The sequence below is a fragment of the Stenella coeruleoalba genome, assembly GCF_951394435.1.
Source record: "Stenella coeruleoalba genome assembly, chromosome: 9".
NCBI classification, from domain to species: Eukaryota; Metazoa; Chordata; class Mammalia; order Artiodactyla; family Delphinidae; genus Stenella; species Stenella coeruleoalba.
In genome coordinates this window covers 82,633,958-82,654,015 of record NC_137155.1, presented here as the reverse complement: position 1 = coordinate 82,654,015, position 20,058 = coordinate 82,633,958, and the positions used below count along the sequence as shown (strand labels likewise).

The following is a 20,058-nucleotide window of genomic DNA, read 5'->3' as shown; positions in this document are numbered from 1 at the left end:
TGATGGATCAAAAAATAAAAGTTTATCATTTATAATTATAAAGATAATTATTTTAAAACTTTCAAAAAGAATATAAATATCAAATAATGGGAGATGGAGAAAGGAGGGAGTAGAAAAAGTGACTTAAATTCTTATTTTTCATATCAAAAAAGACCACAGATATTGTGTAAAGTTGATCAATCAAGAAACAGAAGTTTACACATACTATTAAGCCTTATGGAAGTAATTCCAAGAGAAGCTAAAAACAGAAATAGTGAAATGGCTTTTTTCTTTTTTTTTTTTTTTGCAGTACGCGGGCCTCTCAATGTTGTGGCCTCTCCCTTTGCGGAGCACAGGCTCCGGACGCGCAGGCTCAGTGGCCATGGCTCATGGGCCTAGTTGCTCCACAGCATGTGGGATCCTCCCAGACCGGGGCACAAACCCGTCCATTGGCAGGTGGACTCTCAACCACTGCGCCACCAGGGAAGCCCAGTGAAATGGTTTTTAAAGGTGGTCTCTGGACTGTAGGGCTAGGGATGGAAAGGAAAGAGAAAAGGCAGGAAACATTGTTTTTTTCATCATCAACTCTCCTCTGCTATTTAATTTGTTAGGAAGCACAAAGAATACCCTGATAAAATTGGCTGGAAAACCTGTAATTATTCACTTTGGATCCCCTAACTATATATATATCTTCTTACCTTGATAACCAGTCAGACGCAGCTGCTCACAGAGTTTTCCTTTAACCAGAGGCAAACTTAAAATGCCTAAGACCTTGGAGACTACCTAGTCTGATTTTCTCATTTTACAGATTAATTTGAGACCCAGAAAGACTAAGTGAGTTACCCAAAGTCACAGCTCTAGTTGGCGGCAAAACCAAAACTCGAACCCACATTCCCTGCCTTCTAATCAAGTGCTCCAACAGCTCCATCAGAGACCCACCCTTTGTGGGTCTCTAGCCATTACTGGCTTGGGCACGTTAACTTCTGGCTTGGGCACGTTAACTTCTATCCCACACTATCATGTGTATATCTTCAACCCAAGGGTTTAACTGAGGGGCCAGTGAATTTGTATTATAAAATAACATGCATACTGAACTGCAGTGATTTTTCAAACTGCACCTGCAGTAACCCATCCCAGTCCCTCTAACATGCCTTCCGTTCCCTTCACTCTTCAACCCTCACCATCACTGCCTTAGAGGATACAGCTGCTTTGAGGAATGGTTCCTACAGACTGAGAGGCCTGACAACATGCTTCCCAGCCACAGGAATAAATGCAACTCGTGAAGTTGCCAAAAAACAATGTCTTTTGAAGCTACTATCTTCTGTGAGCACCAGGGCAGTCAAATTATTTCATGTTTTTCTTCACCCATATTACATGTGTTTATCTAGCTAATTAGACACTCCCACTTCCAATAGATGGAAAGGGAACAAAACTTTTTTTTTTAAAAAAAAGGAGGACAAGGGACTGACTTTTTTTAAAAAAAAATGGAGAACTGCGCTCACATTTTATACATTTTATAATGTAATCATTATACCATTTTATAAAAATTATTTTAAAATGAATTTTAAATGGTATGAAAGTCCATTTATATAAATTATTATTTGTATAGATTATTATTTACATAAATTTAGAAACAATAAAAAATAAGTATATGCAGAAGAGTCAAGATCTAAAAGCCAAAACCCCGGCTTCCCTGGTGGCGTATCGGTTGAGAAGCCGCCTGCCGATGCAGGGGACACGGGTTTGGGCCCTGGTCCGGGAAGATCCCACATGCTGTGGAGCAACTAAGCCCGTGCGCCACAACTACTGAGTCTGCACTCTAGAGCCCGAGAGCCACAACTACTGAAGTCCACGTGCCACAACTACTGAAGCCCAGGCACCTAGACCCCGTGCTCCGCAACAAGAGAAGCCACTGCAATGAGAAGCCCACTCACTGCAACAAAGACTAGTCCCCGCTCGCCACAACTAGAGAAAGCTCGTGCACAGCAACAAAGACCCAACACAGCCAAAAATAAATAAATAAATTTATTTTAAAAATAAATAAATAAAAACCCAAACCCCAGTATTGACTGTTTTTTCCATAAATTGTGCACAATTTATGGACAGCGTATGTCTCACTAATTTAAAATAAATAACACTGAATGTTTAAAAGCATGCTTTCACACACATGGAGCTGTGCATAATGGGATCAGCGGGGCAACAGCAGTACAGATTAATATTGAAAAGCAGGCTGAGCAGTGAGCCTAACACTTATCACTTCCTGGTTTACTTCCTGCATTTTACTTCTGATCCACTGTGAAACTGAGGGCTAAGGGACACATACATACAGTTTGATGGTGGCAACATCAATTGAGGCTTTTAAAAAAGTCAAACAATGTATATGAAAGCACCTTGTAACTGCAACATGCTAAAGAAACATAAGGCATTATTTTACTGTATTTTATTGTGGAGCAAGAAAGTGATGCAGAAGAGGAAATGATTGCTGCATCCATCCAGCATTTGAGTACCAGGATCTTAAGGGTTGGACCATAAGCAGCTCCAGGTCTAGTCAGAGAAAAACCATATAAACCAAAGCAGCCCTTCATACCTGTTTTGACTGGTCTGCAGTGTTTTTTTGTTCGGTTTTTCAATGTGAATGAATTGCCAACATTTTAAAATAGGGAAATAAGAATAGAAGTTCCAGACTTCTGACTTCTCTTGAAAAATCAGGAAGATCTGGGGACACCAGTAAGCAGTACTGTGTTAAAAGCTTGGGCTGAAGAGTCAGTTCTGTCATTTGTTAGTACGGTGATACTCAACCTCTCTATGTGCCTCAGTCACCCTATTTATAAACTGGTGATAATGTATTAATACCTTCCTCAAAGTGTTAATGTGAGGATTAAATAAAATGAAGTAATTAAGTAAAGGACTCAGCAGAGTGCCCCGCCACCCCCAATAAATGCTAATTGTTATTATCATTTCAGATTGGCAACAACTGACTGGCTAGAGGGAGAAGAACATGCTCTTATCAACAAGATAATAGCAACAAAGACTCTACAATGCAATGTATAAATGCTAAGGAAGAAAATTACAGGGAGAATGGGGCTCAAAGGAGAGGGATGATAATCCAATCAATCAACAAATATTTAAGAAGGCATACAGATGGCTAAAAAGCACAGGAAAAGATGCTCAATATCACTAACTGTTAGAGAAATGCAAATCAAAATTACAGTAAGGTATTACCTTACACCGATCATAATGGCCATAAAAAAAACCCTACAAACGATAAATGCTGGAGAGGGTGTGGAGAAAAGGAAACCCTCCTACAGTGGTTGGTGGGAATGTAAATTGGAGAACAGTATGGAGGTTCCTTAAAAAACTAAAAAGAGAGCTACCATATAATCCAGCAATCCCACTCCTGGGCATATATCAGGAGGAAACCATAATTCGAAAAGATACATGCACCCCGATATTCACTGCAGCACTATTTACAATACACATGGAAGCAACCTAAATGTTCATCAACAGAGGAATGGATAAAGAAGATGTGGTACCATATACAATGGAATATTAGCCATAAAAAAAAGAACGAAATAATGCCATTTGCAGCAACATGGATGGACCTAGAGATTGTCATACTGAGTGAAGTAAGTCAGACAAAGACAAATATCATATGATATTGCTTATATGTGGAATTTTAAAAAAGGGTACAGATGAACTTACCTACAAAAAAGAAATAGAGTTACAGATGTAGAAAACAAACTTATGGTTACCAGGGGGTAAGGGTCGGGGAGGGATAAATTGGGAGATTGGGATCGACATATACACACTACTATATATAAAATAGATAACTAATAAGGACCTAACTGTATAGCACAGGGAACTCTACTCAATACTCTGTAATGGGGGCTTCCCTGGTGGCACAGTGGTTGAGCGTCTGCCTGCCGATGCAGCGGACACGGGTTCGTGCCCCGGGCTGGGAAGATCCCACATGCCGCGCAGCGGCTGGGCCCGTGAGCCATGGCCGCTGAGCCTGCGCGTCCGGAGCCTGTGCTCTGCAACGGGAGAGGCCACAACAGTGAGAGGCCAGCGTACCGCAAAAAAACAAAACAAAAGAAAACAAAACAAAAACAAAAAAAAACTCTGTAATGGCCTATATGGGAAAAGAATCTAAAAAAAAGGGGATACACGTATATGTATAACTGCTTCACTTTGCTGGACACCTGAAACTAACACAACATTGCAAATCAACTATATTCCAAAAAACATTTTTTTTTAAAATTACTGAGGACCAGGTTCTAGACAAGAGACACAGTGGTAAGCAAGAAGGCAGAGTCCCACCTCAAAGAACTTACATTCTGGAGGAGGGAGCCATGACAATAAAGACATAAAGGAATAAACAAGAATTTCTGGAACTGACGTGCTATGCAGAGGATAGAATAAGGCAATATGATAAGAAAATGCCTGGGGAGAGGGGTGGTCTCTGATGAGGCACATCTGATTTGCGACCTGAATGGGTGAGAAGAAGGCAGTCACAGGAAGAGCCTGGTAAAAAGGGAAACGGTGGAGGGAGACAAGATTGGAAAAAATCACATAAAGCCTTTGTAGGCCTTGGAAAGGAGTTTGGATTTTATTCTGATCAGGAAAAATTTTACGGGAGTAGCTATTTGAGAGGTGCCGCTGGGAAGGAGGGTGGGGTGGAAGTATTCGGAGCAGAGGAAACAGTGTGGCATATGGAACATGACCAAACATGGAGTACACCAGAGGTTCAGCTAGGGGGAAACCAGATGGTGGGGGCCTATGTGCTGTGCAAAGTAATCTGTACTTCATCTTATAGCTCAGTGGTACTTAATATTATGAAGATCCGTTTATAACAACGGAAGGAAGGAAGGAAGGAAGGAAGGAAAGGAAGGGAGGAGGGAGGGAAGGAAGGCGGGGAGGGAGGGGAACCTCTACTACATGATAATTGTATTTATTCAGAAAACCAGAAAATGAAAAGAGTACACTATAAATTACTTAATTTATTTGAAAACTCAAATGTAGGCAATACTTTTGAGAGACAGTATTATCTACTCAGTCTACAAATAACCACAGGTCACAAAAGCCCACTGCTATAACTCCTGGCCACCCTTAGGGTTCTAGGTTATAGGATGAAGCACTGCTAAAGGCGATAAGGAGCAAACATTCCTCCCAGCTCTGTGAAGAATCGCTTGGGAAGGACTGAGCCTAGACTGACTAGTTACCAAACCAGTCAGGTAACTAATTCAGTGGTCCATGAGGGAGCACTAATGGGGGCCTGAACTAAGACAGTGGGGTGAAATATTTAGGGGGTGAAAATGGAAAGGATTTAGTGAACAACTGGATGTGAACAGTGAAGGAAAGGTAAGTCCAGGATGATGCCAATGTTCTGGCCTGGGTTAAAGAGTGGCTCATTAAACAAGACAAGGAATAGTAAAAGAGCAGATTTGCAGAGGACGACAGTGCGTAACAATATTTACATGAACTGTCCAATGAGATACCCAGATCTGGAGCTGTGATGCAGGAGCCTGTGATGCAGGTGTAAGTTTGGGACTCATCAACAAGGAGATGGTAATGAAAGCACAGAGCATGAATAAAATTGACCAGGAATAATATGTAAAATGGGACGATAAAAGAAGCAAGGAAACTTAGGGATATTCAAAGGAGCATATAGAGGAAGGAAAAAAAAACAACGTGTGAACACAAATGAGAAGTTGGAAGGAGAAATGAGAATCAGGAGATAGTAAGTGTCATGGTAGGCAAATGAAGAGAGAAGTCAACAATATCAAATCTGGTGGAAGAAGAATTGAGATAACGACTTGCCAAGAAATTCAATTCATTCATTCATTCAATACATACATAAAAATCACCTACTGTGTGTCAAGCATTGATGTAGACACAGGAGACAGCAATGAATAAAAAAAAAGTCCTCCCCTTCTTGGATTTTACATCCTACCAGAGGGAGATAAACTAATCAAATATATACATAATATTTTAGGGAGAGGAGAGGTGCGGACAAGAGAGGGTGCTGGCCAAGAAATGCCTTTCTGACAAGATCTCTCAGTTCACATCTGTAGGAGTGAGGGAGACAGCATGAAATACTTGGGCGGAAGAGTATCCAAGGCAGCAAGAACAGCAAATGCAAAGATGCTGAGACAGGAGCATGCTCGGTGTGATCAAGGAACAGCAAAATGGCCCGTGTGCCTGAAGCACCCTAAGCTAGGGGAGAAGAAGCAGATGAGGTCAGACAGTTTAGCCAGGATCAGGCCTGTGGGACCTTGAGGGCTACTTAAGACCTTTGGATTTTATTCTGAATGAGATGGGAAACCCTTGGAAGGTTTTGAGCAGGGGTTAAGATGTAAACTGATTTTCTTATTTACATTTTTAAAGGGTCACCTGGGCTGCTATATGAGAGTAGACTGAAGGGAGGAAAGGGTGGGAACGGGAAGACCAATTATAAGGCTACTTTAAGATGAACATGGCTTCGGGACTTCCCTGGTGGCGCAGTGGTTAAGAATCCACATGCCAATGCAGGGGACACGGGTTCGATCCCTGGTCCGGGAAGATCCCACATGCCACGGAGCAACTCAGCCCGTGAGCCACAACTACTGAAGCCCGCACTCCTAGAGCCCGTGCTCCACAACAAGAGAAGCCATCGCAATGAGAAGCCCATGCACCACAACGAAGAACAGCCCCCGCTCGCCGCAACTAGAGAAAGCCTGTGCGCAGCAACGAAGACCCAATGCAGCCAAAAGTAAATAAAAAAAAAAAAAGATGAACATGGCTTGGACCAGGGTAGCAGCATCAGAGGTGATAAGAAATAGTTAGATTCTGCATGGTTTAAAGGTACAGCTGCCAGGATTTCCTGACAATTGGGATGCATGGTAGAGTGAAAGAGAGAAGTCTAAAAATGACTCCAAGGTTTTTGGTTTGAGCAACTGGAAGAACTTAATAGGCATTTACTGGGATGGGAATGAATGTCAGAGGAACAACTGAGATGCCTATTTTATATATATATATATATATATATATATATATATATATATATATATATATATATATATATATATCCACGTGGAAATGTGAGTAGGATATTGTGAATTGGAGGTTTAAGTTTGCTATTTTTAAAACTTTTAGATGCTTTTAAATGCTTTTTAACATTTGTTTTTGCTCCTTTTTGGAAGAATATAATTAAGAATTGCACTTATATTCTTAGAAATATTGAGGTAAACATTTATTATTTAGGTTCATTCACTTCTGGACAAATCAGCTACAGAAGTGCCACTATTACCCTTTCTAAGGTAACAATGTAACACTAGGTCACAATTATCTATCATATCTCAGATTTCTGTCAAACATTTTTCTTTATGGATGTCAAAACAGTCTATGGAAACAAGATAACTAAGTTAAAGTAACTATGTTGGAGAGATTCAAGTATGTGCTCTATAAATTACTATATGAATACTCTTTCTTCCTTCTTTTTTCCTTTTCTTTCTTTCCCTGATAGCTGTAGTGCAAGGAGAAAGAGGCCAGAACTTGGAGTGAGAAATGTGTGGTTTTGATTTCTAGTTGCATAATCTTGGAAAATCATAAAATCTCTATGAGCTTCTGATTGATCATCTGCAAAACTGACAAGGATGATGCCTGCCCCATGGGTTAGTAATAGTAATAATAGCTAACACTTATTGAGCCTTTACTATGTGCTAGGTGCTTTTCTAAGTACCTTTACATATATAATCACATTATAATGTATAATGTAATCCTCACAACTCTAAGAGGTATTATTATCTTCACTGTCATGATGAAGTGAGGCACAATGAGGTTAAGTAATTGCTCTACAGCAAACAGGAAATGAGTGACAGAAACAAAATTTAAGTCTTGTCAGTGTGCATAATAGTGATTTACAGTTTATAAAACATGTTCATATTTTGTTTTTTTGTGTTTTTTTAAAATTTATTTATTTATTTATATTTATTTTTGGCTGTGTTGGGTCTTCGTTTCTGTGCAAGGGCTTTCTCCAGTGGCGGAGAGCAGGGGCCACTCTTCATCGCGATGCGCGGGCCTCTCACTGTCGCCGCCTCTCCCGTTGCGGAGCACAGGCTCCAGACGCGCAGGCTCAGTAGTTGTGGCTCACGGGCTTAGTTGCTCCGCGGCATGTGGGATCTTCCCATACCAGGGCTCGAACCCGTGTCCTCTGCATTGGCAGGCAGACTCTCAACCACTGCGCCACCAGGGAAGCCCCATATTTTGTTTTTAAAGGTAGGTACAGCACAGTATTAGAATGATCAACGTGAAATAGGTCCAAAACAGTCAAATATCATCAATTTCACATGGTTCAACCAAAACTATTATGCTATAGCCACTTAAAAAAATGAAACATGAAAATGTTTTTTAACTGTAAAGCACGATGGAAGGTATCATTTTTAAGCAACAGTAAATAGAACCACACTAAGAATTAACACAATTGTAAAAATGAAAGTAGTATGAAAGGGAACAGACAGTAAATACAGGAATCTGTTCAAATTACACACCACTCAATGATGGATAGTCAATGTGAAGTCCGTTATATATCCAGCCCAGGTTTCCATTTGCAGCCTTGGTATTTTTGAGGATTAATCTTCTGAAAGATATGGAGACAATCTCAAGCAGACATCACCTTCCCCATGGCACTCATTACCCCCGATATAATATTTATTTACCTTTTTAGATAGTAAGTAAGCTCATGGGGGCAAAGATTTTTCTGTTTTATTCAACGCTTTATCCCACCACCTAGAACTGTTCAAGGCTCACAATAATCACTCAAATTTGTTTATTGAATGAGTGAGAAAATAGAACTTTCTAAGCTGGACAATAACATATGAAATACATTTTAAGACAAAGAGTACTCAGAGATTTTGTAACGTAAACAACAACAATAAATAAACCTTTCTAAATAGTATAATAATGGTCCCTACCATAAACACTTCAGAAAGTGTCAGACATCTAAATTTGAATAGTACCTATTCAAAAATTAAAATCCCTATATTTACTTTGTGAGTAAATTAAAACAAAGTATATCTTGAATTACTTCCAAAATTAAAATTAGAATAGCAAATAATCAAAGTTTCAGGCATAGTAGTAAGAAGGAAAAAATATCTTAGAATCCTGACAAGGAAAGGAAGTTAGAGAAAAGTAAAAAAGCACATGTGTTTCAAGAATAAAATTTACAAAGTGGTTGAATATAAAATTAAAATTCCTTAAAACTGGGAATAACATTTCCATTTTTGAATTTGTTTAACCTGTACAAGATTTCCCTAAACTTAAAAGGGGGAGGAAGAAATGCTATCCTAAGTTTCTAATGAAATATAAGCTGCTTAAATAACATTTACACTATATTTCCTTTTCAAAAAAAAAAAAAAATCACCAAAATTCTTCCATGACTATGGAAATGTTGCATCCATTTAGAATAAGTTATTTGAAAAATTACAGAGCACTACATAAAGAAAAAACAATAATCATCCTATAAGAATAAAAAACATTTTTCTCACTACCAATTTCTCAGTGTGATTGTTGATAAAATTCTAAAAATCAGAAGGGGAAAAGGGACCATCAAATGTAATTCACCACAAATATTTATCAGCAGCCACTTAGTCCTGACCACAACAGACGTCCTGCAGCTAGCTGGCCGTCAAACCACCAAAAGCTGCTTGTCATCCACCTTCCTGGCTCTTAGAACTAAGCTCACTTGGGTCAAAACAAGTCAACTACCTTTCTCATCAGTAGTAATATACTCGAATAAAAGTATAATTCTGTCTGCCAAGGTTCTGTTCTTAAGAATAGTCTTGTAACTATTAAAAGGGGACATTAAATTAGAGCTATTGAAAAGGGTTATCTGCATCTGTAGCTTGACTGGGATAATACTTCTGAGGTCTTGATGTGTAATCAAACCAGAGGAAAGAGAAGAACTGGAAAAATCAACAAATATCATAACCCCCAAAAAGAGTGAATAAAGAGTAAACTATCGAAAAAAATGCATATGCCAGTAGTAATATGTAAATAAAAGTAGGTTCATACTTTAGAATAGATTCCATGTATTGTGCAACAAGGAATATTCACAATGACTTAGTATAGTTACAAATCATTAGTCAGAGAAATATTACATAGGTATTAAAGGATGAAGTAGACTGATGTGTACTGACACAGAAAATGTCCACACTATACAGCTGTAAACTGGGGAGAAACCCAACAAAACAAAACACCCCAGGTTATAAAATCTGCTAGAATAAGTGTGGTCTCATTAAAATAAACAAACACCCCACAAACAAATAAATTACAGATATGGCTATGGAAAAACAGAAGAATCTAGAAAGGTATACTGAAACTGTTAAGAATGCTTTTCTTCTGTGCATAATGGAATTATGAAGACTTCTTGTTTTACAGATTTTTTTTCTCCCTTTAAAACAATAAGCATGTAGTTACTTTTATAATGAGGGGACTGGAGGGGTGGTTAATCCCAGATATGGGAAAGAAAAGACAAATAGTATAATAAGCCCCTCTACCCCTTCACCAAATGAAAAATCTGAGGGTGACCTCTAAGCTCATGGAATCAGAGAGACTCATATAAAGACCATCAAAGCTGCCCAATGTCCTCTGGGTACTCTTTCTTTAAAAAGAATCCTACGTAGAACCTCAAAATATAAGATAAAAGTGGAACACTTCTTATTGAAGGAGCTGGGGAATGCTGACAGCTATAGGCGTTCATTCCCCTCACCTCCTGCAATACCCTCTGAGACTCAGGACTCCACAGAGCACAAGTGGAAACTCCCTAATTAATGCAAGTCTTCCATCGTGCAGTTGGGAAACTGAGACCCAAGAATTAGCCTCCTATTAAGATATCTGCCTAACAGACAGGCTCCAGGGTTATTTTATATACTAGGCATTATAGACACAGTCCTTGGGGCCTGCAAACTTTTCAAATACATACAGAAAAGTTTAGAGAAAGCTGAAAACACAAAAGAACTGGCTCCAAAATACCAAAAGAATGAATAATCAAAATTAATAAATGTCCAAAAAAAGAAAAAGAAGAAAAATAGATATAAAGCTTCTTTATATGTTCAACATGAAAGCACACTACAGCTCCCTAGTGGCTCTGCAACTGTACATGTTTTTCTATTATCTGAGGTTCCAGTTTAGCTATACATATCCATCAAAGTAACACAAGCTGGCATCTGCCACTGAGAAAAAGAAGTGGAAAAAAAAGCAATAATGGAGAGACATTGTTTTGGAAACTGCAAAGAGACAGAAAAGATATGTTAATCAAATAGGTGGATAACTAGAGATTCAAGGGATAATGAAGTCTGTCCTCGGAGGGTAAAATCAAATTCCAAAAAACTCAAGCAGCTAAAATAATGAGCAAAATATCACAGGATAAATTTTAATAAACATAAACATAATATTCTGAACTTTGGCTTAAAAAACCCATTGCAGAAGAACATAGGATGGTGAAGACTGTGTCATCACAAGAAAAAACAAAACAAACAAACAAAAACTCAAGGGGTGCTGGAAATAATATGGAAATAGTATGGAAATAAGCACCATGCCAAGCATCATACATAAAATATGGATAATGAAAGCATCAACCTGATCACACTTGTATTTACTGCTTGGCACTACACTTTTTTTTTTGAGTAAAATGTTTTTTATTCTTATCTGTTGATTAGAAGAAAATGAATAGTAATTTTAATATGGGTGTGAAAGGATACTTTACCTGCACTTTACCCTCCCTTCCCTTACTACTCAATATTCACCACTGTCTCTAGGTCAGGAATTATATTCTTTTGGGGATTATGTTTTTAAATTGTCATTTTGGGAGCATTTATATTACCTCAAGACCAAACTTAAGAACTAGACATTTCCTGTTGTCATTGTACTTTTTAAAGACATAGATTATATTTCACTGGGACTGTGAAAAAGCCAATATTATAAAGAATAGTTAGAAAAATATATATGTCTAAACCTAGAAAAGAAAGGGCTTTAGGAAAATGACCTCTTATTAAATATTAAAGAATTATTATGAGGAATTATAAATATCATGTGGCCCCAATAAGAACAAATAGCCAAGAAGTTAGGGTAGACAGGGCAGAATTGTGGCCAATATAGATCATTCTTCTAACAGGGGTGTGAAAACAGCAGGTTGCCAGGAAGCAGTGAGCTCTCCCATCAATAGGTATCTTCATGCAAAGCAAAGACAACCACCTGGGGGCATGGGAGAGGTGGGCTTTACACATACACTAACAAGCCAGCATGCAGAAAGTAAGGGAGCAAAAAACAAAACAAAACAACTCTAAGATTCTGCACCAGGAGATTTTGAACCATGGGGTCCACAAATGTGTATCAGGAAGACTGTCAGGTGAACTGGATACATACCCCAAAGAAGATTTGATACAGTTCTTGACCTTCATCTACTGAGAGAGTATAATCTATTGACACATAATTTTGCTGCAGTTTGGGGTATGTACAAATGTACACACAAACAGAATTACACAGATACTATAAAACAAGCTTTAACTAAAGGTTTTGTCCTCTTTGAGAACTGTAACAGCAGAAACTGAAAGGTCTTCCTAGAGAAATGTAGGGAAAAAAACAAAACTCTTCTGCTAGCATAGACTTAAACCATTTTAAATCAGTTTCCTTATTTTTAAATTATAAAGCAAAGAAGGTTTTATTAATGTACTGCTCCTCTAATCCCATCTTGGAAGATCTGTACAGTGAAGCTAATCATGCAACAACTTTACTAAATGCTGCAATCGTAACCATCCATAACATGGTTATGGGAAAGGGTTTTAGTTTTGTCTTATTTGCCTTTTATATCAGTACACTAACTACCAAATGTAAAATAGATAGCTAGTGGGGAGCAGCCGCACAGGGAGATCAGCTCTGTGCTTTGTGACCACCTAGAGGAGTGGGATAGGGAGGGAGGGAGGCGCAAGAGGGAGGGGATATGGGGATATATCTATACATATAGCTGATTCACTTTGTTATACAGCAGCAACTAACACAACAATGTAAAACAATTATACTCCAATAAAGATGTTAAAATAAATAAATAAATAAAAATAAATCACTACACTATTCTAACAAGCATAGCTCTCTCATTCCCCAGGCCAAAGCAAGGAGAAGCAGTAAGGAAGAATAAAGAGTAAGAACAATAAGGGAGAACAAATAAAACAAATAAATAAAAGAAAAAGCAGACAAGAACAAAGTGCAAACAGCTGGTATTATTTATGAAGGGACAACCAGTCCTAAGACCTCAATTGCTTGTAAGGGCATCATCCTATCATAGGACAGGCATTCATTCCTTTACATACCTGACAAATGTGCTTTTGAAAAAGCATAAGCGATGTAAAAATACATATGTCAGTCACTTTGGAAGACAGTTTGGCAGTTTCTTACAAAACCAAACATACTTTTACTATATGATCCAACACACTCCTTGGTATTTAGCCAAATAAGCTGAAAACTTATGTACATGCAAAAACCTGCACACGAATGTTTATACCAGCTTTATTCATAACTGCCAAAACTTGGAAGCAATCAAGATGTCCTTCAATAGGTGAATGGATAAACAAAATGTGGTATATCCATACAATGGAATATTATTCAGCACTAAAAGGAAATGAGCTATCAAGCCATGAAAAGACAGGGAGGAACCTTAAATGCATATTACTAAGTGAAAGAAGCCAATATGAAAATGAAAAGGCTACATATTCTGATTCCAACTATATGAAATTCTGGAAAGGGCAAAACTATGGAGACAAGAAAAAGCAGTGATTGCCAGGACTGGGGGTGGAGATGGGGGAAATGAATAGGCAGAGCACAGAGGACTTTTAGGGCAGTGCCAATACTCTTCATGATATAATGATGGATATGTCATTATATTAATACATTTGTCCAAATCAACAGAAATATACAACACCAAGAGTAAACCCTAAAATAAACTACAGGCTTTGGGTGATTATGATGCGTTAATGTAGGTTTATCCTTTGTATATAGGAAATCTCTGTACCTCACTCTCAATTTGTTGTAAATCTAAAACTGCTCTTGGAAAATGAAGTCTTAAAAAAATGAAAAAGAAGCCTACAATGACTATTTGTGTGCCGTTTACACCAAAATACTAGGTACTGATTATAATTTTATCTTTTCTTGGCAAATAAATGTCATGGTGGAAAGCACTGATTACTGAACAGTTCTGAATTTCTTTTGACCTAAGTGCCTCTGAACTCCTGTGCACTTTTAGTTAGACCTTTATTAGCATACCATTCCACTGGGAGGAAGGGAACAGGAACAGCATGACACAAAATTTGAGACAAATGCCATCACAGGCTACTGCTGGCAAACATTAGCTCCATCAAATTATTATTTAAAGTGAAGAAGGAAAAGTCATAGGCATTTCTCTCACCAGGGACAGTGTTAGGAAAGCTCCACCAGCAACAGTCTCTTCATTAGATGAAGTTGACCCACCCCCGATTTCTTCAGTCTTTCCCCACCACCATGCATCCTATACATTCAAATGTATTCAACAGTATATAACTATTATTAACTATACATTATGTATATTATATATAAATTATATATTTACATTTATATGTAAATTATATATACCATAACATTATATAACTATAAAGCTATTCAGCATTATCTAACTACAGGTTATGATGATTTAGTTTGGAGGAGTTCCTGACTACACCTGAAAATCCCTGTACCCCACCTCTACCATGGAACATTGGTGTTTGACATATGTATTTTTCCCATTAATATATTTTATTTTTAGAGCAGTTTTAGGTTTATAGAAAGCTGAAGCAGAAAGTACAGTGAGTTCCCATATAACCCCTTCACCACTTCTCCCTCTCCTATTAACATCCTGCTTTTAGAGTGGTAAATTTGTTGCAGTTGATGAATCAATATTAACTAAAGGCCATAGTTTACATTAGAGTCCACTCTTTATGTTATACAGTCTGTGGGTTTTGACAGGTGTATTATGACGTACCCTCCATTTGAGTATCATACAGAATGGTTTTACTGCCCCAAAACCCCGTGCTCCCTCTCTCCCTTCTCCCAAACCCTGGCAACCACTGATCCTTTCACTATCTCCACAGTTTTGCGTTTCCCAGAACTTCATAAAGCTGGAATCATACACTATGTAGCCTTTTCTGGTTGGCTTCTTTCATTTAGTAATATGCATTTAAGATTCCTCCACGTCTTTTCATGGCTTGATAGCTAACTTCTTTTTAGTGCTAAATAATACCCCATTGTATGGAGGTACCAGTTATGAATTCTTTCTTTCATGGATCATGGCTTTGGTATTGTATCTAAAAAGTCACCACCATACTCAAGGTCATCTAAGTTTTCTCCTATGTTATCTTCTAAGAGTTTTATAGTTTTATGTCTTACACTTAGGTCTGTGATCTATTTTGAGTTAATTTTTATAAAGGGTATGAAGTCTGTGTCTACATTGATTTTTTGGCCGGTAGATATCCAGTTGGTTCCAGCACCATTTGTTGAAGACACTATCTTTGCTCCATTGTATTGCCTTTGCTCCTTTGTCAAAGATCAGCTGACTATATTTATGGGGATCTATTTCTGGGCTCTCTATTCTGTTTCATTGATCTGTTTGTCTATTCTTTTACCAATACCACACTGCCTTGATTACTGTAGCTTTATAGTGAGTCTTGAAGTCAAGGAGTGTCAGTCCTCCAACTTTGTTTTTCTTTAATACTGTATTAGCTATTCTGGGTCTTTTGCCTCTCCATATAAACTTTAGAATCAGTTTGTTGATAACCATAAAATAACTTGCTGGGATCTTAATTGGGACTGCACTGAATCTTCAGATTAAGTTGGGAAGAACTGACATCTTAATACAATTGAGTCTTCCTATCCATGAATATGGAATATCTATTTTAGTTCTTCTTTGATTTCTTTCATCTGAGCTTTGTAGTTTTCCTCATATAGATCTTGTACATATATTAAATGCATACCTAAATATTTCATCTTTTTCATTTTTAATCAAAAAGTTAAAACCAAAAAAGTACTTAATGTTTAAAGAGATAAGCATCAAAATCTGATAATTTTGTTTACTAGAAAAATCTCTCAGATAAGTTTAAAAACATGTTAAACAATACTACCTAACTCTTCCCAGATATCACTTACACAGTGTTTCCATACTAAGAAATATGCCATCAGTATTCGATATAGATAGTAAATTTACTAGGTATATGTGGAATACCTGGTATACGTGGAATACCTAATATGGAAAGCTCATTTTCTTTTCTTTTTCAACTAAAATACGATTACAGCCCTTATGTGGCTGTTTTGCAATTTTATGTAATCCATAAAACTGTGTCCCATTCATATTAAAAGGTACCCAGAAAATACATAAACTTAAGTGGGAGGGGGGGGAATCAAAGGAAAAAAAATTAACTGTGGTATCTCTGGATGGCAGAGCTACAAATTTTTTCATCTTCATATTTTCTTTTATTTTCAAACTTCTCTACAAAGATCATATATTACTTTCACACTCCATTAAATCAAATATTATATAGCATGTAAAATGAGTAAACTATAACTACATGCCTCAATAAAGATTAATCTCGGGCTTCCTTGGTGGCGCAGTGGTTGAGAGTCCGCCTGTCGATGCAGGGGACACGGGTTTGTGCCCCGGTCCGGGAGGATCCCACATGCTGCGGAGCGGCTGGGCCCGTGAGCCATGGCCGCTGGGCCTGCGCGTCCCGAGCCTGTGCTCCACAGTGGGAGAGGCCACAACAGTGAGAGGCCCGCGTACCGCAAAAAACAAAAAAACAAAACAAAAAAAAAATAAAGATTAATCTCATATAACTTTAAAAACATACGAAACAATATGATATCTTTCCTATGGATACAACACATAAAGGTATAGTTTTTCTGTTTTTGTTTTTTGATACAGGGGAAAGGTAAACATCAAATTCAGAATAATGGTTACAGCTGGGAAGGGAAAGGATGAGGAAGGAATGCCCAGGAGGCATTATTATCTGTGATTTTTTTTAAGTTGGGTAGAAGATACATGGTATTCATTATATTGTTCTTAACAAACTTTTAAAGGTAGCAGCTATAGAAGTCATACCAAAGTAGTAGTACTTAACCCTAATCTCCTCAAACTACTTAACTAGGATATGGTACTAGAAGAATAATAGATACAAATATATCTTCCATAAAGGATAAAATTCTTTGAAAAATTTAAAGTAGGAGTCCTGAAAGTGGGTTTTCATGTGTATATTTACAAGCAAATAACAATCTGAAATCTATATTCCATAAAATATCTGCAGCAACCATTCCAATCTGTGCCTTGCACACAGAGTTCAAAATTAAATCTGTTCAGGAAATGTAATAGATAAATTATTTTTAATTTGACCTTATTTTACATTTCCACTTACAACTCTGTTTGAAAGCAGACATTTTACTTTGGTCAGTTTTAAAACAGTATTTAGTCTTTTAAGGATGTCATAAAAATAACCTTATTTTTATGACATCCTTAAAAGGCGACTGGTATTTTCCAGTTTGATTTTAAATGGTTTCTAACCAGGACATGGCACCTATGACAAGAAGCACAAGTGGCTCTCACATAGTAACACACCCCTGTACTAGCTGAATCCTCTCATGCTGTTACATAGGTATGATGATGACCAAAGTTTAGGTAATGCCTACCCTACCCAACTTTTTGGGAGTATCCATTGTAAATTGAAGTAATGACCTTCAGGGACAAAAGGTAAATTCACAAGATGTTTGAAGGAACTTCTTAAAGTAGACTCAGTAACTTTTAACATGAAACAAAAAAACTGTGTGGTTTTGATTGTTAGAAATGCCTTAACTTATCTCTTACAATCTTTACTTGAAATAGGAGTAAAAAGTTTTTTAAAAGTTGGGATTGGGGGTGGGAGTAGTGGAAGGCCTGGGATGGTTTAGAACTAATACTGTTCCTTCCCATTTCCACCCCCAATTTACTACCCATTCCTACATCCTAGCCCTAAACTAGAAATAGACTGTAACAAACAAATCACTTGAAAACAAGAGGAGGAGTATTATTTAACAAAATTTGAGATTATCAAAATGTAGCTAGATGAACTGAGGCTTACACACTAAAAGAGGGTATATCACACCATCTTATCACCCAATTTCTTGCCCCAAAAATACATAGTAGGGTATTAACAGGACAGGTTTCCTTAAAGAGGAAAATGACTACCTGGGTCTGCAGTTTATATAGACCCAGGACTTTTAGTCACTATTCTTCAAAAAAAGTGATTTGTTTTTAACATTCACTGTCAGTAACTCTTTTTGAAAAGACTTTACTAGATTAAGCACAAACCACGACCTACTGAAATTTAAATGAGATGTTTGCTTTTCAGATAAGATCCATCTTACTTGAGGATCCTCTCTTAGACCGCTACAAATTAAAGGACCCAAAAAGTAGAGGACTCATTAACAGAAACCTAACAAGGCTGAAATCGCTGGCTGTGTAGGAACTTGTACATGTGTATCCTTTTCCTGTGCATTCCTGAAATCAGTTAGTTCTAATTTCAACATCACCTTATGTGTAGTTATTTCATCATTTGCATTTACCAAGTATATTATCATCCACATTCCATTAGCTCAACTTAGTCTCACCAATGTCTGTGGGAAAGCTGCCTGATCAAGATTGCTTGGATGGATGTAGGCTGCTACATAATTTTACTCACCAAGTTTTGTCCTGTTTAAATGTCATCAAATCACATTCATAAAACAAATATATATTGAGCACCTTTTCTGTGAAAAATCCTGGATCAGAAACTGAAGGGGGATATGTGGGGTGATTAGTCTAACCCTCAAATAGCTTACAGCAGCAGTTCTCAAAGTGAACCTTATAACCCTGGGAATCCCTGTGATTTCTTCAAGGGATCAGTGAGGTCAAAACTATTTTCATAATAACTAAGACATTCTTTGCCTTTTTTCACTGTACTTATATTTGCACTTAGAATGCAAAAGCAATGGTAGGGTAAAACTACTGGCATCTTAGCACAATTAATTAAAGGCAATGGCACCAAACTGTACTAGTCATCATTATATTCTTCACCTTCATGTATTCACAGTAAAAGGAAAGAGTCAATTTCATAATTTAAGAATGTGCTGATGAAAGAGTAAAAATTATTAATTTTATTAAATCTTCACCCTTGAATTCATGTCTTTTTACTATTCTGTGTAATCAAATGGAAAGTATACATACAGCACTTCTGCATTCGGAAGTGTGATGGCTATTTCAAAAAGCACATAAACCATGCTTTGAGTCGCAAACTGAATTACCCACATTTTCCCCCAAGGAATACCATTTTTACTTGAAAGAGTAGCTGACAAACTGTATGGCTATTCAGACCTGGGTAACTGATAGTTATTTTCTCAAAAATTAACAAAGTGAGCCTATCACTTCAAGGAAAACAACTGAGAGCATTTGTTGTCAATGATAAAACTGGGTACTTCAAGTGATAATTAGAATTTTGGAAAACTTGTATCTGCCACAGTGAGCTTGATAGCCTTCCATTCTTAAAAGTCTTTTCTAAAAAAAAAAAAAGTCTTTTCTGATGAGATCAGTGGTAGTGTTAATGAATGTGATTTTTGTGTCAACATTTAGAAGATCTGCATAACTCAGTAAACTAATATTTTCCAAATGATCAATGTATGATGTTACAAAATTATGCATGGATTAAAAGATCCATTCAAAGTGCATGATAAACCAATAGATTTTAACATAACAAAGCACAGATATGGTTTCAGATTCCACATTGCAATTCACCTTTAAGAAATTAACACTGCTGAGTTTTCATGTAATATCAAAGAATATCATCCACAGTAATCTAAAAAGGTTCTTAAAATACTCTTCCCTTTTCCAAACAGATCTTCTTATACTTTAACCAAAGCTGTAACATACTGCAGCAGACTGAGTGCAAAAGCAGATAGGAGTATCCAGCTGTCTTCTAACAAGCCAGACACTAAAGAGATTTGCAAAAACTGTAAAACAATATCACTCTTCTCACTAAATTGTTT

General features: G+C 37.3%; 1 protein-coding gene across 8 annotated transcripts in view; it reads right to left on the bottom strand.

Annotated features, from left to right (window-relative positions):
• The window catches only part of NRF1 (nuclear respiratory factor 1), a 136,171-nt gene that overhangs the window by 100,854 nt on the left and 15,259 nt on the right, over positions 1 to 20,058 (bottom strand). Inside the window, exon 1 of one of the 8 annotated variants that reach the window (XM_079932662.1) lies at positions 8,508 to 8,697. The exons of the other annotated variants lie outside the window; for them this stretch is intronic. The gene's annotated coding sequence lies outside the window, so the exon portion shown is untranslated. Of the gene's footprint in view, positions 1 to 8,507; positions 8,698 to 20,058 lie in introns of those variants that run through there. 8 annotated transcript variants of the gene reach the window in all.